Source organism: Phasianus colchicus, chromosome 5, assembly GCF_987193195.1.
Source record: "Phasianus colchicus chromosome 5, bPhaCol1.hap1.1, whole genome shotgun sequence".
NCBI classification, from domain to species: domain Eukaryota; kingdom Metazoa; phylum Chordata; class Aves; order Galliformes; family Phasianidae; genus Phasianus; species Phasianus colchicus.
In genome coordinates this window covers 1457684-1481062 of record NC_143440.1, presented here as the reverse complement: position 1 = coordinate 1481062, position 23379 = coordinate 1457684, and the positions used below count along the sequence as shown (strand labels likewise).

At 33.8% G+C, this 23379-nt stretch overlaps 1 protein-coding gene across 19 annotated transcripts in view; it reads right to left on the bottom strand.

The window, feature by feature from the left end:
* Window positions 1–23379, bottom strand: part of LOC116237840 (uncharacterized) — a 202483-nt gene that overhangs the window by 160634 nt on the left and 18470 nt on the right. For all 19 annotated transcript variants that reach the window (XR_016466559.1, XR_016466558.1, XR_016466563.1 and 16 more), the window contains 3 exons: window positions 15050–15254; window positions 11404–11497; window positions 2168–2327 (listed from right to left, as the gene is read on the bottom strand). The gene's annotated coding sequence lies outside the window, so the exon portion shown is untranslated. The remainder of the gene's footprint in view (window positions 1–2167; window positions 2328–11403; window positions 11498–15049; window positions 15255–23379) is intronic.

Genomic DNA, 23379 nt, shown 5'->3' with positions numbered 1-23379 from the left:
TGTCAAAGGAACGCTGCAATAAATAGAAATCAATACATTTTTGTAATACTGTCAGATTTTATATTGGTACAAATGCAGTATACAGTTACGATAGAATCATGCTGTCAGGCCTTGGCACAACAGGACAAATTGATAGAGTATTTTGATTGAATGTCCTGTTTTTTTATGACCATGCATCCTAACCTTGCACCTGTACCATAGAACAATTTGCTCTTTACCAAAAAAACTCATTTTAGTTATTTATAAAAAAGGTCAGCATAGTGAGAAGACAGTTATTTCAAGGTGTTTTCATAACTACACTATAAGATAGCCTATTTTACCAGTTTTGTTTATGTTCAGTACTAATAAAACTTCAGTTACAAAATGGTCAAAAAAATTAAGACAATTTAAATTGATTTACACGTTATGTATTATCTTTGAAGTAATATAATTTAAACTAACACAAGCTTTCAACACATTCACTGCACAAAACACTTAACATCCTTCTGATGTAAAAGCACTTAAATGAATTGGAAAAGCTTACTAAAATATTTTAATTGTAAGTTCTTTGTGTCAACAACTGCTATACACATAAATGTACACACATATTTATCCCTGTAATCTGAAGATTCTTAAAAGCTGAAAATATCCAGCAATGTCATACTGAACTTCTGTATATATGTGAGCCTTTCAGTATAAAGAAACACTTGTCTCCAGAAGAGATTTCACATCTATGAAAATTGTTATGTTTTCAGTCATTTATAATTTCCAACTAAACAACGCTGGACAATCACCAGAGGAATAATTAATACAAGTTAACTTTCTGAAACTTCTTTACGTGTACTTTATAATGATGAGCAAAAAATTGTTGATATTGACAGACTTGCATATGAATTTTTATTTTTGTCTGCTTTACTCTGCTAATTACCTCTCTTCTCACTTGTATACTTGTAAGCAAGCTGTATATTTTTCCTAAAAGAGAAAAGGCTGTAGAAAGTAATATATCTCATTCTTATGGCCTTTGTGACAGGCAGCATTGTCTTTAAAGTGAAGACTGTAAATAAAATGTGTAAAGATATTTCTCAGTCTTTAATGTATCGCTATACTGACACAGAAACATTTTGAAACATGCTTCTTTCTTTTCTGCTTGTTTCCCTCTCACAAACACTCTCATTTCTGTTTTTTTGTTTGTTTGTTTCTTTGATTTCTTCTTGCTGACCACTATTAGCTCTAGACAGGAATAGTCTCTTCTAGTCAATTCTCATTTCTCTTTATGGATCTGACAGCAGGAGGTGCTGTATAAACAGTGTGACTGACACTTTGCTTGCACTTCTCCTCCCCCTTCCTACACAGACTGGTAGTATGACAGTCATTCTTAACTCTGGGGCTTGAGATCATTTTGAAATTCTAGTTTCCTAGCTGGTTGGTTAATTTCTATATAGTATATTTCCTGGAAAATCTGTACATGGCTCTTATACATTATTCATCTCATAATCTTTAAAAATGTGAACATAAGTAAATACCCTAAACAAGACCTTTTCCTTTTTTCATTTTTATTTCCTAAAATAAAACACCGAGTTAGAAAAAAACCAAAATCATCCTATTGCTATAAAGCTATGAAACAATATATTCACTCTCAGTATTCTACAATTTTTTCAAAATAAAATGCATTTCTGGTAATAAACCAAAAATACGAAATAACCTTTAATGGCACATGCATAGTAATTAAGTATGGGGTTTTGTAAATATTATAGTTATCAAATCTTTCATAATGCAGCACTAGTTACATGTTTTATTTATTTAACAAATAAATCTTTCAGCTAAATAATCATTTAGATTAGCTTTACGAGAAGATCTAGGAACTATTAAAAACTGCAGTGCAGAACAAGCTATGAAAAATCACTGCTTTAGAGAATTTCCACATAAGGAGCAACACAGCTAAGCACAGCATGCAGCAAGAAAACAGGATACATATGACATCTCTTACCAAAGGAGATACACAATTAAATGCTTTACTGTTGCCTTTGTGATTACAGGATACGTATTTCGTTTTCCTTACAGGTAATGCAGTTTATGCAATATATGTCACACTTCCTTATGACACAGTACCAATTGTTGTTTTTTATAGAAACACTACATTGCAAAATAAAAACAAAAAAGCAGACTTTTAAGAAGTGGGACAACTCACCGGCTTGCAACAGTTTGCAGACTTGTAATCGTTGGTGCAGGGCCAGTAGAGCTTCTTGGATATAAATCTTTGCTCTTAAGAAGCTGAAACCTTCTCTCTCAGAGACCCAAACAGGTCCATGCAAAAGTGTGTTGGAATTTTACAGGCATCTGTCAAGCAGCTAAGCAAAGAAAAGAAGGAGAAAAAAAAAATGCATTCTTTTTATCTAACCAAAATATAGTCTCTAACACAGCCTCAGCATTAGAGCTAACTCTTAATATCTATTATTTATATCTGACCTGGGTTAAGTCTTGGAAAAGCAAGTCCTGCATTTCCAGTGGCCACCATGAAGGACGTATTTATATTGAGACACCCCCCATGAAAGACTCATAGGCTTCGTGAGCACACCTGAATAGTTCTGAAGTGTGCCTAACTAGCTGCACAGAGTGTCATGGTGTGCACTGATTGCCTTATCTTCTCATTTATCACAGATGAGTTGGAACCAACCTTGCTGAAATCTACTTGCATTGTCCTGATAAAATTGCAAGATCCATGTTGTTTCTGTACACAGTTTCCTGTTGAGGAGCTTACATACACATTTCAAATGGTAGCACTCATAAAATATAATCAACAGTCTTATAAGCAATTTTATTATAACTTTCTCATTGCTACTACTTGAAAAACAACTTCTAAGAAATAAAAAAAAAATAAAAATAAAAAAATCAGTGTAGCTGTTTAATAATCACAGAAGGCCAAATAAAACAATGGACTCAATTGATTCATGGTGATGGTCTCAACAAGATCTTTATCTGCTATTCCTGGATTTCAAATCACTGTAAAGGTTGAAAACATTTCCTCTTAGGGGCATAATGTCTATGCATCACAAACAAGGAATGATTATTTTGTCTTCAGGCATTATTGAGATTCATGTACTTTACAGGTACTTTGTATTTTACTCTATTTTGTAATGTACACATGGGTCTTTCTTATGTGACAAAATAAAACAGCATTAACTAGCATTTCAGGATTTTGCTTTATATTGTAAAAAAGGAGGAGAGGAGAGGAGAGGAGAGGAGAGGAGAGGAGAGGAGAGGAGAGGAGAGGAGAGGAGAGGAGAGGAGAGGAGAGGAGAGGAGAGGAGAGGAGAGGAGAGGAGAGGAGAGGAGAGGAGAGGAGAGGAGAGGAGAGGAGAGGAGAGGAGAGGAGAGGAGAGGATGAATTACACTTCACTTATTTTATTGAGATAAAGTTTCAATTCAGACATGACAAATATTTAGCCTCATTAGCTGCTTAGTCAGCTGCAAAAGCAGAGAATGAACTAAGACCACAATTTAGAAACTTCCATGTATGAGTTCTTAGACAAAGAAGGAATGAAACTTACAGTTAAATCCATCTTCTACCAAAATAATTGGTAAATATACTACTGTAATTTGCTTAAGTGAATCTATTTTATGAATAAATTTAGTACATGGCTAATCAAAACTATGTTTATTTTTCTGAAAGGCACAACTTCTTTTTTTAATTATGTTAAAAACCAAGTCTTCTGACTTCCAGAATTTTGTGATATCTTACTATTTAGTCAGCCATTTAATTCATGCTCACATGAATAGTCCTGAGTGCTTCCTTATATTAAGTTAACTTCTCCAGCAGAAATCAGTGAACTAATATTTTTCCAGACTATTTTAATAATGCACTTATTCTCTAACACTGGAGTCAGACACAAAATTAAGAAGATAAAGATGAAGTCATGAATGAGGTCTGAGCAGGAAGACAGGCATGAGTGAATTTATTTGAGAACTAAGCAAGAAGTATCAGAACTAAATGTATATTTCATGTCACGCGGAGTGGGGCTTGACTTATACTTTGTTCAAACCAATTATAAAGACAGAAACCTGATTCAGTGAAGTTTCTGGAAGTTCCACCAAAAAATGTCAGCGAACAAGGTTTCTACTCACTGCTTTGACTTTCATTACTTTAAGTTTACAAACAGAAGATCAGATAAGCACAAGCAGTGCTGTTTTTCTGAGTCTGCAAGCAGGCTGAAACACAGCTGTGTGAAAATGTGTGTATAGGAATTATGTTACATCTGAATTCTAATTATAACACTATTATTTTATCACAAATAATTTCAAGGTAAATATAATGAGATCGTGCTAATTCACCTGTGAGGGTAGTGCATGCCTCCAAAACAGAGAAGGTATGGTTCCAGAACTTGCTAGAATGGCTCAGAAGTGAAAAGATCCATAGTATAACCTTTTTCAGAAGTTCCTAACACCCAAATTGCCTTTTAGTCAATCACAATGAGTAGCAAATCTAATTAATTTTGCATAAGCAATAATTGTTCCCATAAAAATCAGCTCTTTTTATCCATAACGCTATTTGTTTCATTCCACGCTTTTATGTTTCCAGATCTGTAATCTCAAACAGTTGTATTTTTTAACTTTTTCACATTCTTTAGACCTCCTTTTAAAAATTCAAGACATAAACAATATTTAAGTTATTAAGCACTCACTGAGGTAGAAAAACGTGTAGAAAGGGAAGAATAAGGTTGAATAGCAAAGAAGTCATTTCAAAAGATTATACTTCTAATAAAGTAGTCCTTAAATTTATTGCTCTGGGTATTTGATTTGTAATTTCAGAAGATACACTATAGATTAAAAAAAAACCAAAACACTGTTGCTAGTTTAGGAACACTTAAGTTGTTCACATTTGGAACGGATGTAGATATGCAAGAGTAATAATTTTAAATGAAGAGCTACTTGTGACTGATGACTAGACTGGACTAGACATTATTAGACATTAAGATATCAGCCAACAGTTATAGAGTGTATTGAAGTACCATTTTTAGGCTTTTGTCCTTTTGGAGCAGAGCGGGAGCAGCTAGTTAAGTGAAAGAATGGGAAAATCATCCCTGGGTAATTTGGAATCTTCACAAGAAGATTTCAAAAAATAAAATCAAATGTCCCAAAATGCAGTTTATTAACTTTCTTCTTAAGCTCATGACATTAAACTGAGCCATTTTTTACATCAGTTTATCGTAGCAAATAGCCTAGAACAGTAGTAGGATCTTTTTGAGTATGTGGTGTTTTTTTTCAAAATTGACAGTATGAAAAATCGGTAATATCTTTTCCATTACTAGAAAAGCTTTTCAATGTGATCAAAATATGAGATTTTTTTTATTAAACTCATTTGACATAAGGCCTTTTCTGAAGGTACTTCTAATGTGTGCTCTACACTGTGGCACTAGACAGAGGCTGTGAGATTGTGCTACCATACACTCTGCTTCACTGTTTCCATCACATAACCGTCTGTCCATGGCAACTGGCATGCACTATCCAAATGTGTGGCTTAAGCATGGAAACTGAATGATGGAGAAAATGAGGTTTCCTGTGTTTTTTAAATTATGCCAGTGTATTTTTATTCAAACAAAAACTAATCTAACAGCTGCTGTATACTTTTGTTTACATGCTGTATGTCAAATTGCATTGTCCCTAAGGTACTTATGAGAGATGCTTTAGCAGTCATTTTCTTAAATACTGATGCCTATCCGAATTTGGATTTTTCCACCATTGAACAGAATGACAAGTACACGATTGCTGTACTTAAAGCAATCTTTCACAGCTGCTTTGCTTTTTCAGTGATCCTATTAAATTGACGGCATATGCCTGTGGGGTCTACAATGTTACAATTCTGCTGAACAAGATGTGGATTGTACAATACAAATTTGTGCAACAGAACTTGGCTTTATTGTGCAAACTATTTCCCAAGTCATCCCTCTATTTTTAACTGGAGCAAAATTTAGTTTGCAAACTTACCTCTATCTGTGACCTTTACAGAACACCTGGTTATATTAATTGTTTAGAAGTGCAAACTAACTCTCAGCGGTTAGTAGGCATGAAAACCTATGAAGTCTCTTCAGTTCCTAAAATGAGCATGAGTCATGTCTTTTCTTGAACTGAACGAAGTAGCTGTGCATTAAATATGCTGGCACATCTTCTGCTTGAGCAAGTGGACCGAAATGGTGTGAATTGTTAATGCCTTGCTGCTTTGGTTCAAGGCTTGTGATTGATCATTTGTAACTATATCTACTCCTTGTTCCATGAAATCAAGTATGGAGTAATGGGTTCATCAGATTTTTGGGTTAAATTGAGAGTGAAGAGGTACTGTGTGTGGAAATAAGAGTTGCCATGTTCAGGGCTGGCCTTGTAACAGCATGGAATCTAAAGGCGATATTCAAAACCACTTCACTCATCATACGCTTACTGATTCTGAATAGGGTCCATTTGCAGGGGACATTTGGTAGTTTTCCAATACACTTTATGCCTCTCTCTTCAGTTCTACCACCCTGCACATCTTTTTTTTTTTTTTTTTCCTCTCTCTTTTTTAACTACAATAGCTTAGAACAAGTCAGCATAGAAAATTAATAGATTCAAATAACTTACTATGCAAAAGTAAAAATAGCCTAGGAATGAAGCGACTGTCCTCTTAATTAATGATACTTCCCAAATGTTAAGTCATTTGCATGACTCAGATTAATAAGAACTCAGCAAAGTTTTACTTAAAATACAGAATAATAATCTCATAATTTTAAAAATTAAAAGTAGGGAATTAGATTTCCAGGCAGAAGAAGAGAGTTATAATAGTCTTAATGTTAGTTCTCCATCCACTCATCTGCAAGAATGACATGTTTCCAGACACTATAATGTGGCTTGTGACTTTATAAACAGCTGTGTATGGGACCAGAGCATACCAAGCCAACAACAACCAGAAGTGACAACTTGTGATGGCCTGCAGGAGAAAAATCACATTACAGTATCTCCAACAGAACAAGAAAGGTAACGTACATCAGTATCAAACTTGAAATGCTCACAATGTTCTGTTTCTGCAACAGAAGCCTCACTATATATACTGTACTATATTACCTCCTCTGTTTATATTTCATGCAATCAGAATAAATTATACCATCTTTTTTCCATTGATTGAATTAATGATTCTAGTCACATACAGCTTGCAACTAGGTTTTCCATCTGCTCTTGTGCCGAAGTTCAGAGACAAAACTAAAAACTGAACTAATTTAAGAGAAATGCAGAAAAATAATTGCTAAAGAAGTGTAGTGCTTTTATAAATCTGTGCATATATTTGATGATTATAGCCACTAAGACAGAGAAGCATTAGTTCAGTGCAATTTCATCCAAGGTCATATGTGATTTTTGATTTCTTTTTGCTTAATATCTATTCACATGAATGTGAGTAAGTCTACAACAATCTAGATGATGCACAAATTTTTGGATTAAGATCTTTTGAGAGTCCTCAGTTCAACACAACATTCCGGAGGAACTCTGGAAACAATCCTGAATGAAAAAGCTGTTTTTTTTCCAAACGTATGATAAAAATTGTGTCATTTTCCCTCCTTTCTTTTCACAAGAAGCATCTTCACATTATCATTCGAGGAACTTTGCTGAGTTCTAGTTTTTATATTGAAATATTTAATTAGACTTATTTTTAATTAATGGAACTCATGATGGTTTTCTTAGCTCACAATTGATACTGAGAAGCTTTCGCACCCTAATGTAAGGAGCTGTGGTACATGGAAGGGTTTTATCAAGCCCATGAAAATATTTTATGAAGACCAATAATTCTGCTGGGTATTTCATTTTTTAAATTGTGACTAACATCCAGCTCCTCATCTCTATTTTCAAAATCTTAAGTGTTGAAGCCAGTACAGAAATCTGTCCAGATGAAATTGCAACAATCAGAAAACAAAGAGTCAAGAAAACTGTTTCACTCACAGTTCACCCAATATTCTTCAGAACAGCTGGTTTTGATGCACTACTCCAGTCCTCATAGTAAGCTCACAGGATCAAAGAATCATTGAGGCTGGAAAGGACCTCTGCTAAAAGCAGAGTCAAGCTACAGTAGATTGCTCAGGATTTTGCCCAGTGCCAATCTGAATATCTCCAAACATGAGACTCCACAACTTCTCTGAGCAAAGTTTTGATCACCCTCACAGCAGAAATTCTTTTTCTTATGTTTCAATGGAATTTCCTGCACTTGGATTTACGTCCATTGCTCATAATTCACTGAATATGGAGAATAATCTGGATCCATCTTCTTTACTCTCCTACTATCAGATATTAACGCATGCTGGTATGAACCTTCTTGACTCATCCCTTGAGGTTAAAAAGTCACAGCTTTCTCAGCCTTGCCTCTTAAGAAAAATACTCCAGTCCCTTAATAATCTTTGTAGCCCTGCATTAGACCCACTCAAGTGTGTCTGTTTCTTTTCCGTACTGGGGAAATCGTAGCAGGGCACAACACTGCATATATGCCTCAATAGTGGCAAACAGAGGAAGAACTGCCTCTCTTGACCATCTCATGATGCTCTTGAAATACAGCCCAGGATGCTGTTGGCATTTGCTGCAACGGTGCATTGCTGGCTCATGGATAATTTTATGCTCAGTGGAACCCCAAATCCTTTCCTGAAAAGGAACTACTTCCCAGTTATTTACCTCTCCAGCCAGGTGGATGGCATTATTCTTTCCATCTGCAGGACTTAGCATTTACATTTGTTGAATTTTACGGCATTCCTGTCTGTCTAGTTAACCATCCTTTCTCCAGTAGTTCTCATGTGCAAAAGTTCTTTAAGACTTGTATGAAGAAAAGAAACAATACATACTGCCAGATTCAATAAGAACAGAATTTATGGAGAAGGTAGACAGAGATCCTGGAGACAATGAGAGAGAAAATTTGTAGCTGTGGCCTATGAAGTCTTTCTTTTATTCAGGCAAAATCTTACTCCTAATGGACTACAGTTATAAAAAATGCTGCGTAAGAAGGGATATATTCAGATTTCATATCATGCCATGCAACTCCAGATACTGTTCGGAGTTATTACCTAAGAATAAAAGGTGCTGTTCTTCATTCAGCCAGATAAGCATGCTGCAAGATAGTATGCCAGAAAGAGGAAAAAACTGATTTCATATCATTTTTATGCACTCTAAATTACTTAGTCAGGTAAAGATGCCTTATGATGGAACTTAACACCGTGACAATGCTCTCCTGTCTACAACCCACCATGTCAGCAGCTACACATTTGACAGACCTGTTCAACAATCTTTTTATTTTGCCTCCTTGTAGCGAGTCTTCTATGCAGAATAGAATAAGATGTTTACAAAGGACTATATTCTGCACGTCAAATAAATTCAATAGATTCAGTTGTGTCTTCTAAAGGAGTTTTGGAACTTTACAAAGGTAAGTAGAACTTAGAACTGAGCACTAAGTTCTATTTAAGTATTAAATTTTAATGTAAAACATATACCTCTTCTGTTAGTATTAAATAATACAGATAATTATATGCAATAATATATTGCATATATACTGGTAGACATTATCTACTATAATAATACATTTACAATAATGTAAATCTTATATAACATTACATTACATCATATATAGTGCTTTAAATTGGTTTGACTAGACCAGCTAATAAGAAATCAATTAAAATATATTCTTCCAGTAACTGGAAGTAACTCCTAAGTAACTCCTAAGAGGAGAAAAATAATATGTAGCACACAATACTTGATAGTAGACATAGAGCCAATTTTTGTATCTCTATGAGAACATGAAAGATACAAGCTCCACAGAGATGTGCTTTGAAATTCATAATTATGATCTTAGCCAGATAAAAAAGAAAAACATTACTCAAGCTATGGGATCCATCCCAGTTTACTTCTGGATCTATCAAACAAGACACATCTACTGAATTCCACATCTTAGGATAAAAATGTCAGACAGAAATTGAAATTAAATGTAGGATGAAGTGCAGAAAACAAATACCTATATTGATGGCTACAGAGGCCGTGCAATTGGCATTGAAGATGGCTAGTTGCAATACTGGATTTCACTGTGAAGACACAGTAGACTGTTTCATGGCGACTGAGTTAAATGGAAATGCTAGTCTAAAGCAAATATTTTATTAGTAACCTATGTTTATATGAATGCTACCACTGCTGTAAGTGCAGCTAGTCTGCTATTAGAGAAAATGAGGCATACAAAGGATTAACACATATCTTATTGTGCTATGTGTCACTGATGTCATCAGTATCACAAGTGCCACCAAAGAGATAAATTATTCAGTCACATAGAGTAGGAAGTCCTGAAAATATCAGTGAGTTCTTGTTTCAATGATACTGACATAGTATATGATCATTTTTTCCACAGATAGTTTGTGGAATATGTAGCTGAGATTACCACATTCTTTTTACTGCAAAAAATTTCAGAAGCATTCTCTATAGCATTTCTGTCCCCCAGTTGTGTGTGTGTGTTTTTTTTGTTGTTTGTTTTTTTGTTTTTTTGTTTTTTTTTTTTAAATAATCAGGGATTCTTTCTTCTTTCTTCTTTCTTCTTTTTTTTTTTTTTGTTTGTTTTTTTGAACATATCTTTGACCTGAAAATACTTGTCAACTATGAAATAATAATAAGAAATTGCTGATAATGAGGATAGTCTCCTCCCTTCCTAAAACACAAGGAATGCTATCTGGCCTGAAAGAGGATACAGAAAACTCTGAAAGCCCTACGCCTAAAATGGCTAGGAATAGAAAAGGAGTTAAGCAGGCTGCTTGACTAGACATATGTTCAGGCATACAACCAAAAGATTCTAAGTGTCCATTTAATAATTCACAAGACTTATGCTTTCCTTAGATACTTCTCTCACCATACAAGAATTATTTATAGACACAGGCACCTCTAAAGCCTGAAGCTCTTGTACTTCTTTGTTTAAAATAAAGCTTTGATCTGAATATCAAACAAGTAAATTTACAGAACACAGATATAACTATTCGTTAGAAAACAGCCCTGAAGGAGAGCTCCAAGAAAAAAATAGTTGCTCTCTTGAACAACAAAGTTAGAGTGATGTCTTTCATACAGTCCATATAGAAGGGTAAAAGAAATAAACAGGACATTTACCCTGCTGTGTTTTGCCCCATGGAAACAGAAAGAAAAAGCTACCTACAGAAAAAAACATAGACAATCACTTGAAAACAGGATGAAAAAAAAGCAAATATTAAAATGTCAGAATTATATAAAAGAATAGCTTTATTAATGAGCTTATTTACTGACTCTTGCTGCAGCTTATTACTTCATTTTTTAGTTAACATTAAGGGCACCAACCTACAGAAAGGACAAAAGAAATAATGCCAGATTCACTTTTCTAAGTTCTAGCTGTGGTAAAGAAAAACCTGTCCTAAAAATTCTACTTACCACTTATAATATTGCCAGTGATTTCTCCACATATATTGTAGTACTATCTTACTGGAGAATTAAAATTCATCCTCAGTTTTCAATCACTTACAAACTTAGGAAAAAAAAAAAAAAAGGTGTTATTGCAAATAATTCAGATTGCATTAATTAAAACTGTATTAAGAAAAACAATTAATTCCCCATCACAGTATGAATATGTTCTAAATATATTCTAAACAGCTACAGTTTAAATATTAATCACGTGGAGAACCAATGTCTTTGGAGGACAGTTTACAATCCACATCAAATTCAATGTGCAGATGTTGATTCCTTTGATTTCCGGTAATGACTATATGTATACAAAAATATGAATGTGTATATGTAAATTTCTGAGGAACACATTAAAGCAAATATTCCCAGTTCTCCTTGGGAAAAAAAGTAACTGTTAGTTTTACAACAGTTCCAGAAGTTAAAACAAAATGTTAGGTTTTTTTTTACAAAGAGAAATAGTAGGAAATGAACAAGAAAAACTAAACCCATCTCTGATACTTGACACATACATGTTAGAAGATATAGAAAGAAAACCGTTATTAATTTCTAATTAGCTTAGCTATGCAAAAAGATGAAAACCCTGTGTAGTTTTTTTTTAAAATGTGCTTTCAGAGACCATTTAGAATCATGGTAGAAATACAATACAATGTCTTAAAAGTTACTTCAGAAAGGTGACTAGAGAAAAAGGCTTCTTAGCAGTGCAAAGTGTATGGTCTGCTACTGCACATGAATAACACTAGGTGCTGCAGGAAAAAAACAGGCTGCACGTCCGTACTACACCTTTATGTTAGCTATGTATTTTGAACAGAGCATGCAGTTTCAATAAAAAGATATGCTAATCTCTAGAAATGTAACAATTGCTTAATTTGAACATCCATGTTGTTCTGTTTTTTCCTAGTCATGTATCAGAGCTATAGTTTTAGAGAGAAATCTCACACTATTAAGATTTTATGTTGAACCAGATTTTCAGATTGAGTAACATGAAGTTGCAAAGCTCAGTCACCTTAAACACGTACTTCAGTCTTCTAAGTACTGTACTATTTCGTCGCTACATGTTCTTCAAAATAATTGTATTGAATACTTAGATTGTCTGTATTTAGATTGTACAGAAATCACAGTACTGGAGAATATGCACAATAGCAGCTTTTATATTGTGGGATACTAATGCAAATGTCATGAAAGAGGTGAATCAACACTATTGGCACTATGATTGAAGCAGAAACTGTCACCAAAAGAATGCTAGCGAAAAACTTTCAAGAATAAAGTCTACAATAAATAGCACACAAGTTACATTTTGATGACAGAAGTGACAATACTTTGACCAAGAGAAATTCATTGTTAATGAAAATTGTTGAAAAGAAAAAGGAAGTGGAAAATACTAATCACATTATTCATCTATGATTCCTAATTCAGATGAGTCAGTTGAATATCCTAAACTGCCTTTTTCAAGATGCTTATAAAGAACACAAAAGCAAAGTAATACATAAAATTGTATCAGTCTAGTAAATGCTAAGAGAAATTTGTTCAGTTATAAAATCCCACCTTCAACATCAGTAACAAATGTTCAAATGTAGAAAATATATTTATTACCTCAACAAAATCTAAACAGATGTAACTGCAAACCAAACTTAGGAGTGATACCACCTCTTCAAAAATTATGGTTTAAAATAAGACAAAGAAAATACACCATGAATATAGCTTTGTATTTCTCAGCCATTTTTTCTCTCAGTTTTTCAATTTCAAATTTAATTTCAGTATTTTTAATGCTATTCTAACATGCACAAACACAGAACTTTTCTGAAGGTGTTGCATACCACTATGGTTTACTAAAATTCAGCACATTTTCTCCTTGTTGCTCATTTTTCCACAAATTTGTCTTATTTCGGCCCAAATGCCATATTTCTGATGCAGTTCTAATTTAATTCAGAACTCATTTTCTGGCAAGGGAGGAGATATGAAAACATATGACACAATTTCTTTAAGTGGACTCAAGGTCCTCCAGTAGTTGTAGTTTCCAATTCCTTGCAACTAATGGTCCTTAACTTTCTAGGCAGATGTGTAGCTGAAAATGCTCATCTCAAATAGATTTGGTAAAACCAGATTCTCATCTAATCAGAACCTGTACTCAAGTCTCCCATTTCAAATTCTAGTCTGTCTTTAAAAACAAACAAACAAAAAAAACACTAGAGAAGGTGAAAAGACTCACTAAGACTACTTCAGAAATTTTCTAAACTTTGACAGAACAGAAAAATTGTTTCACACCACTTCAAACATGAAATGGATACAAAAAAATCTCTCTAATCTCTTCTTTTGAATTTTATAATTTAAAAGAATTTTATAAACAGTTAGTAATATTTCCAGATTTAACTCCATACTCATGTGCATCTTTAGCACGAAATACATTCATCTTTTATCTTTGAAGAATCAGATGCTTGTATAAAATGCAAATGTGAGTTGCATGTAAACATATAACTTTGTCTTTAGTTCTCCCTTCCCTGCACCAAGAAGTACAGACTAGAACTTTCCAAAGATTTCTTGTCTTTCAGAGAAGATGCAAAAGCATTTTTGGACTGTGCAGAGAACAAGGTTCTAGAAACTATACCTAATTAAAACTGACAATTTTAACTGGTTTGTCTTTTACCTACATCAGCTCCCCTATGTGGTTCACTGATGGAACAAAACCGTTATGCTGTCCACAAAGCTGCAGAATGATGGGATAAAAATGGTGGAGGCCAAGACAGCTTCTTTTAACAACAGTGCTGGAGTACACTAACTTGAAACATGCTCAAAACTATAGCCTCAGTTGCTTTTGGATACCCATTACAAGAAGTAGAAGGCCTCGTAGATCACAGTTCAATAATTAATGGTCTAGATCAAAAACATCCCCATGGAAAAAAGACAAAGATTGATTAACACTTTATCAAGCTACTGATTTATTGTGATGTTTAAAAATCACTGGTGAACCTTTTTGCTCCAGTGTACAGGAGTATGTACAAGTTTGATCTGTGCATTTTAATTATACTTATCGCAATGAATGTAGAAGTTTTATTATTCAACCTTCTAGACTTACCTGAAAAGAGTGTATTACTCTAAAACCTATTGAATGACCAAAAAATATTATAGATGGAAAAAAAAATTGCATAGAGTGCAACTTTAAAATACTTTGTTATATGGTTACAGCGTGATATATTTCAAGACAGATATTTTAGCAACAGAATATTTACAATTAAGTGCCTAGCCTTATCAAACTTGGCTGTATTTTCAAATATATAACCCATGCCTCAGATAAACTTAGAAATAATATTCTTTGGTAATAAATCCTCAGATACACGTACTGTTAGAACACACAAAAATAGGCATAATCATAAGCAAGGCTGATTACTGGGTAAAGAAGTATAGGTTAAAGAGCAGGGGAGCTATCAGGGAAGAAGGTTCACTGAGAAAATTTTACCTTACTTTCCTTACAGTTATGTTGAATTCCAAGGTTTTCTAATTCAAAAGATTTTTTTGTTTCTTTTTTAAATAATTATTTACAGTTACAAGAAAACAATAAACCAGTGGTAGCAATGAAGGTAATTTGGAGATGCGTTCAGACATGCTAATAAGCAAAGGCTACCTTTTCAATTTGATTTTGTGATGCAATAGTCTCAGAATTATCCTGCCATATCCAGTTCTTAAATACTATAAATCTGTCAGAATTCTTGTCAACAATTTTCTACATGCAGCTGGAAATGACACCTTCATCATCTTTTTGTTGAAACCATTGTGAAGAACCAGGCCATTCACTATCCGAGTTACTTTCCTCATTAATGACAGATGGTCTGAAAGAAAAAGAAAAAATAAGTAAAGTCAATATTTGGCTTCAAAATTAAAAATGGACATATCATGCTCCCCTTTCCATATTATCTTAAAAATACACACTGGCCTGTCTTCCCTTAGATGCTGGTATTTTCTGAAATACTACCACCAGCTTCTTACTAACCGTGACATAAGCTGTAGCAAGCTGTCTGCAGTGATAGCCCGCATAAATCATCATTCCTGAAGGGAACAGATGTTCAGGGTATGAAAGAGTAATACCACAATTTAGTCATAATTAAAATTCACCTTAGCATGCCTCTTTCAGTGAGCAGAGAGGAACATTTCACTTCTCACCTACAAAAATGAAATGCCTCTCATTTCTTCTGCTTCGGAAAAATTAAGCCTGACCCTCTCGTACATCACTTGAATTTCATATCTGACACTGCATCATATAGATGACACCTTTATTTCACATCAACTGTTTGTTTCCCTCTTTTCTGAACATTAGAAATTGACCTCTAAGTGGTGTAGTGCTCTGCACAAATTGCACTTACAATTAATTCTTTAAAGAATATCATTGTACATTGCACATAAAATATGAACAGGAAGTATCTAGAATACTGCAGCAATAAATATTTTACTGATAATAATGCACTCAAAACTTAAGAACTAGTGGCCTTTAAAAATTATTTAATAATCTAAGTTCACTAAAATTAATTGGAATGAGATGATTAACTCAGTTAAAAATTTGATCCTTAGTTTTGTAATTGCAATTGACATTAATGGAATGGGTCCGTGTACGTAAGTTCAAAAATGTAAGTCTCATGCTGCTATTATTACAGTTGGACTACGTAGGTGCATGACAGTTCTTTTGAAAAATTGTTTCTATTCACAAATCTTTATACCATGAGGCTACTTTCTTATTAAATACAGAGCATATGTTGATTACATTAATACATACGGATTCTCAAAGCCCCAAAAATATAAGCAGTCCAGATTTCATGATGATTTGCTGGCCTAAGACAAAACACAATTTACTATTCCACCAACACTGGTATAGGCAAAAGTAAACCATGGATTAGCTTCTTTATTAAATCTCCTCTGTGACTGTCAACATATGAAACTTCACAGTGGATTTTAAAGTCAATGGATCAGATCCTCAGTGAAAATTAGATAACATTACTTAACTGAATTCTGGTACAGTCATTTTACCATGACTGAGGATGTGCATTTACAAAACTATTAATCCAGTGGGGGTCATTTTGTAACCGAAATTATTTCTCAATCTGTAAATAAGTTTTATTTTGAGTCATTTACAAACTAGTGAAGTATGTTTCCCTCCACAAGGATGCACCTATGTTAACTTTCTAATTTAAACAAATACTGAGGAGCTTCCACTTAACATACTTTGATTCACATCACAGAAATGTTTCAGAGTATGCAAACTGATTTGGGTGAGTAAATGTTTTACTCTAAGCAGTTCCATAAGTCCATTGTGTAGACAAGAGCTAGCCCAGGGTAAAATCTCTTAAAATTTATGTAGTGTGGATCTAAGTTACTTTGTAGTAATTGTTTTCTTTCACAGATCTGATTTTTATGTGCTGTACTTGTTAACACAGATATAACATAGAAATAATTTTCCTGATTTTTTCTCCAGAGCACTTCTTTTTCCTTGTAAATTTGCAAATTTTGTCTTATCTTTATCTTTCAAGGAGCACACATCCATTTACAGTTGTATGTATTCTGTAGCCACTGTGAAATCCAATTAGCAAGGGCACATTATATGAATTTGTTGGAAATCAGGTGGTAAAATTCGAAGCATTCCCATTGTCATTGATCAGGTTTCAGCATCAAAGGACTTTGCCATCACCAGTAGTAGTAAGTTGACAGACTCCAAATAGTATTTTACTCAGCATATACAAAACTAGAACATCAGGTAGAATGCAGCCAAACAGCACTGGTTCTTGCCTCTAATGGTTAAATTAACAATGCTAGATTGAGAAATGCAGAGACTTCACTGAACGCAATTAACAACCTTGTGTGTGTAAGTCCTTACTAAACAACTAGGAAGTGTTCATTTTTACCAATTTATTATTCACAAAAGAAGCATGATGGGTTTTTTTTTGCTACTTCCATCTTAGAAACGGGAATCCTGAAAAGTTGCACACGGTCACAAAGAGTTTCAACTAAACATGTTTTTAAAATCACATGCTCAAGCATCAAAGGACATCAACCACTTACAGAAAGTTTACTTTTAAGTCCATGAATAACAGTTTATGAAGATATTTTTCTTATGAACATTCTTTTTGTTAATTAGGTAGAACACCATTTCCCCTCAGCTTATAGGATGACCTGACTATCTCTTGGCACCTCTATCATTACAGGCTACAAGTGGTATATGACTGCAGTAATGAAGATGTATCTCAAAATTCACATGAACAGCAAATCTTGAATCACATATACACTTGACCTATCCAGAAAACAGAGATCTTTTAATTAAGAGATGGTTACAAAACCAGTTTGCCTGCTGGTAGAAAAACACGTCTACTAACACTGGAAAACAGACCTTAAGACCTCAACTAATTGACAAGAGCGAGTTAAAAGATGGATTGATTGTCATCCACAAATTTTTCAAATTGGTTTATTTTCAGAGACTTTTCAGAAGACTTAGCCTTGGATGAGGAAGCTCTAACATTGGCAAAGCCTAATCTAAGTCTATGCTGTGATATTGGGTAGGATATCGATGAATTCATTTTATTGGACAAATATTATGTGCTATTTCTCATACAAGGAAGTGTTACTGCTTGGCTGAGGTTAACCGTAAAAGAATGTTTTTCTGCTTAGGTATCAACATTAATAAGTGTAGTTTGACTTCTTCCTGAGCAGACTGATAGTTGGAAAAGAACTGGCAGCTGATTGAAATTCTAATGAAAGATGACAGAAGGTAAAACCTACAGACTGCTTGGCCTTGAACGATAAGAGCACGTAGATGCCCTAAGGCAAATATAGGAAGATTACTGCTGCCTAAGCCAAAGAATGTGATGAAGATACATTCTGCCTACCCTTTAAGGTTATATCTAAAATACCCTTTAGGGCTGGCGGGAGAATTACTCTGAAAGTCAAGCTTGTCCATACTCTACAGTATAAGCCTGCAAGGAGGCTTCAAACACAACAGGAATAAGCCTTCTAAGATATGAATGGACAAAAAAATGCTAAGCATGACCACTGTTCCTAGCCAGGGCTGAACATACATCAATGAGTCTGTTACACACACACAGAGCAGGCACTATAAGGCAGTGAGGATGCTTTCACAGTTTCAGAGCAATGTAAACATAAAATCAGTACTTGAGTATCTTTGTGTTCCCTTATTTAAAGTAACAAATTACTTTTGCTACCTGAAATTATCTGAACATTAATGAAGCTGCACATCTTTATGCCACCGTGATCCTTCCTGATTTGAGAAGTGTGACATCTATCTTCTTGGGTTCACAAACCAGGAATCCATGAGTAAGACATATGAGGGCTGCTCTGAAAATCATACCTTCTATTTCATTATGTTAGCCAACAACATCAGTGGCAGATGTTGGTGGACAACAGTAGAAGTTCAATCACCAATATTCCATTACAGTTTGTTGTCATGCAAAAGATGGCAGCAATGGGGCAGTCTGACAAAGTGGCATCTGACAGTGCAGATGAAGCAAAGGTGTAGAATTGAATACCTTTGTGCAGAAATACACAATAATACCAGGCACCATATCAGTTTGAAGACTGTGGATTACATTGCCTGTCTTGGCTGGACTGCCCTACAACACCCCTCAAATGGTCCAGATTTAGCATCTTTTGACTACCATCTGTTCAGGCCAATGAAAGATGGACTGCATGGGCAACATTTTCCTAGCAACAATGACATCGTATCAACTGCTAAACACTGGGTCACCTCCAGTGGTACAGATTTGTATGAGCGAGGCATGCACACTCTTCTTCAACACTGGTGAAAATGCATAGCTAGTGGAGATGACAATGTTGAAAAATAGTGCTCTGTAGCTGAGAATTTGCTTTATCAAACAGTGTTGTCATTTCCATGGAAACAAATAGGAGGAATTACTTTCAGAGCAACCTACATAGAAAAGAGAGAGACAGACTCTCATAGAGGCACAGTGAAAGGACATGATAAAGCAGTCACAGATGCAGCATGGGAAATTTAACTAAATATAAGGGGAAAAAGAATCATAGTAATTGTTTGGTATTGTGCTTAATGTTAGTTGTTGAAACATCTAAACAGGATCAGCAATACTAGTAAAAACCTTGATATAAAAAGTGAAGATTAACTCAGCAAAATGAAATTACTGTTAGACTTGCAGATAAGTAGAAGTAACTCCCTCAAAACACATGGTAACTTTGGTACTGCTAGTGCTAATTAAAGTGGTTGTGAATTTTTTTTAAATCATCTCAAAATGTCAGAATTATAGTTCATATCCCTATTTCATGTAATCCCTTCCTGCAGTAAAAGGATTCCTAGTGATATGATGACATAGGAGTTTGCTAATAAGGTTGAAGAACATGGCTTACAGAATTACAAATATAGATTCACAGAGCACTTACATTTTAATTTGAAATTCCCCACTTAAATACTAAACTATGATTCATGATCTAAGTCTAGGTAATGTATAAGCATTAAATAAATTTCTCAATACAATGAACTTATTTCAAAATTACTAACTCAGTTTTTTTGTTTTCCCATCACCTATCTCCTTCATTCTTGATTGTTTTACATCATCACTGCATAACAAGATTTACAGAGTTATAAGAAACTTTATTTAAATGATAATAAAAAGGAATAGACTTCCAGGCTTAAAGGAACTACCAAACGGTATTACAAATACACTGATATTAGTATGATATGTACTGTGTTATTTATAGGTACACCCACATCTAATTTCTTTCCCTTTTTTCAGATCCTGCTAGAAATAAATTCCAACAAATGTATAACTGAACTTTGATAACCTCATAAATCTACAATTTAATCTGCAAAAAAATATTTGTTCCTATTAATCACAGCACATAATTTCCCCAGTTAATAACTTTTAATGATTCCAAAAACTAAGCAATGCATTTTAAAGGGAGCAACACAGTAATGCAGAAATGAATCTGAGACTTTTTAATATATAATGTAACACGTTATATATAGTTTGTATAATATAATTATAAATAATATATTAAATAATATACTAAAATATATTTATGAAACAAGAGAAAATGCCCAAGTGTCCTTAAATATGAATGTTCTAGTAGTAACAACATGTAATGTTGCATTCAATTACATCTTTTGTTCAAGTTACAGAAACCTCTGTATTTGGGAAATACATTATGCCCAGGTCACATTCCTGGGTTTAGATAAGTTCACAGTCACTCCCTCTTCTTTAAATACTTCAGAATTTTTTGTTTCTGCATGTTCAGAAGTGTCATTAATTGCCATAGGCACAATGGCTATATTTAACTAGTAATGACAGCTGTTGTCATTAGATTTTAAACTCATTAACACTAGTCTGACATATTATTTGAAGTATGTCTTAATTCTAAATTTGATTAAAATTATAAACATCCCATCTTTTCTGTCAATCAAAGTATATCATTCCCCTGCCCTGAAGTTTTCCATGAGCTTTTCAAGAACAAAGTCATGGTATTAGCATTCATTAAAACTCAAGAGAACCCCCAGCTTGTGAAAATACTCTGATATATTTTTCCCAAAGCACAAATATAGGTTTAGCTTCATCAATGAATGATGAAAGTTTCCCATAATGGTTTAAGTGACAGAAATCACACGCTACTTTACAAAAAACATATCACATATTCTTAAATAAATAAATAATGAAGGTACATTTTACTTTGGAAAAAATTGAAAATATACGTGATTAGCCACTGTAATTTCTAATGTTAGCCAAACAACTTAAACAGGGAATCAATACTAAAATTTAAGCAAACTTTCCTATGATTACATTCAAGTAATCCAGCAGCAATGAAGATGGTTTCATGAAATGCAAAATACAATGTTGGTAGTTTAAAATAAAGTTAAGCTTTCAGTTTTTTTGTTTTGGGGTTTGTTTGTTGTTGTTTTGGGTTTGTTTGTTTCTTTTTGCCATTTCATATTCATTTCTCCTTTATTTGCACTCAAATCTGAAGTTATTGCATCAACAATGAGAAAAACATATAGAGTCTAGGTAAAAGGTAAAGGCTAAAGTTATGGCTTTACATCTCAGCCCAAAATTCAGCTGATAGGTTGACACCTTACAATGCAAACATTTTTCTTCTATTTGGCAGGGAAAAGAGAGAGAATGACTATTGAACTTCTAGATTTCTCAGATCTAGAATAACAAGACCGTCTCCTTGTGGATTGGGAAAGACTTCTCCATTCTGCACCAATTTTCTCCATTCTAGTAACCAAATTTTGTTTTGGAGGATTTTATACCAAGGTTCAGAGATTTAAGTATAAAATACTTCAAATAGATTCTTAGTGCAGTCTGTAAGTTAGCAGAGAGAGGTCTTAATGTTTTGCATTAAGTAAAGAGTGTTTCATCTTAATAGTCCTGCTTAGTGCAAAGGAAATAAGGCAAAGGTTCTACAGACCAAGATTGTTAGCTGATTATGCAAAAGATACAGACAAAATTGCCTTCCAAACCCTGGTTCTTTCTGCACATAAATAGCTCTCAAAATTTACCCTGGATCTGACTTCTATGACATGACTCAGAAGGTCAAATCAGACTACTGACAAAACAGAGCTATACTTTTCACATTTAACTACATTAAATGCATTTGCTCTACCTTAGTGTTTCCATATTCTTTTCATACAATATATAATTTTAAAGCTATGTTAGGAAAATAATTGTCCAGTCTAGAAAATACTATTATACATATATATATATACACACTTTATTGTTATTGTGTGTATTGCCACTTCATACACACACACACACACGTACACGTAAATACATATTATCACATTTGACTATCAGTTTACACCTTCTAGTTAAGTTGTCATCTCTCATTCCATAAAGCCTATTGTGTGCTCCTAGAAATCAATCTAGTCAATCTGTCATGGTGGAAAATTTATTCACAGACCAGAAACATCAACAGGCTAAAGTACACCACAAAGATTTCTCTTATTTCTTTAAGAAACTACCAAGATTAGTGTACAGGAGAGAGAAGCCTATGTCTAGGAAATGAAGTTAAAGCCAGACAACATACATTTACTACGGTTACTGAACCATCAATATGACTCAATGTCTTGACAGACATTTTTTATAAAAATCTGCTGTGAAAGTGATAGAGGGAACACTACATGCACTTTTTCTTTTGGTGTCAAAAGCAGAATCTACTAATTGTGAAATCTAAAGGAGGAAGAGATGCAGTGTTTTAAATGTGGGATGATACCATTAGACTCCTGAAAATGAAACACTAAAGAGTTCAATGCCATTGAGTGGCTAGAAGGGAAACTTTAGAATCAAGAAGGGTTCCAAAATAGCTCTGAAGTGGATGCTTTACATTTCAAATAAATAATCACAACAAGAAAGGGCTGTAAAAATCTGCAGTAATAATTTGAATATAGTTTTTCAACGATAAAATAATGAAGTACATTATCTGTCAGAAACAAAATCTAAAATATAATCTCTGTTATACTTGCATCTCTCTGAACAATGAGGGGCTTTGTTATTCTAACTTTCAGGATATGATTAAGCTACTGTCTAACTAAAGCATCCAAGACCATTTTGATACATGAAGATTCAAGAACAAACTTGTATAGCTTCCAATAAGTCCTGTGATGTATTTTGAAATCTATTTGAAAGACAAATAAGCTCATAATTGAGAATGAAATATATATTTCTGCATACTTTTATGATTGATAGCATATTCTTTTTTTTTTCAGATCAAAATCCAGTAAAATTGCACTTAAATAATTGCACTTTACAGTAATTATGAGAAAAATTATAATAAAAGGTGTTAATTTCAAGATCATAGAGGACATGTATTTTTTCTGAAATTTAAGTGTGACAACTTCAGTTCTTACATTTTGATGGGAAAAAGAGCTTGTTATAAGAGTCTGTAGCAAGAGTACTGTTATTTAGAATGCTGCTTGGAAATAAAACATTTCCA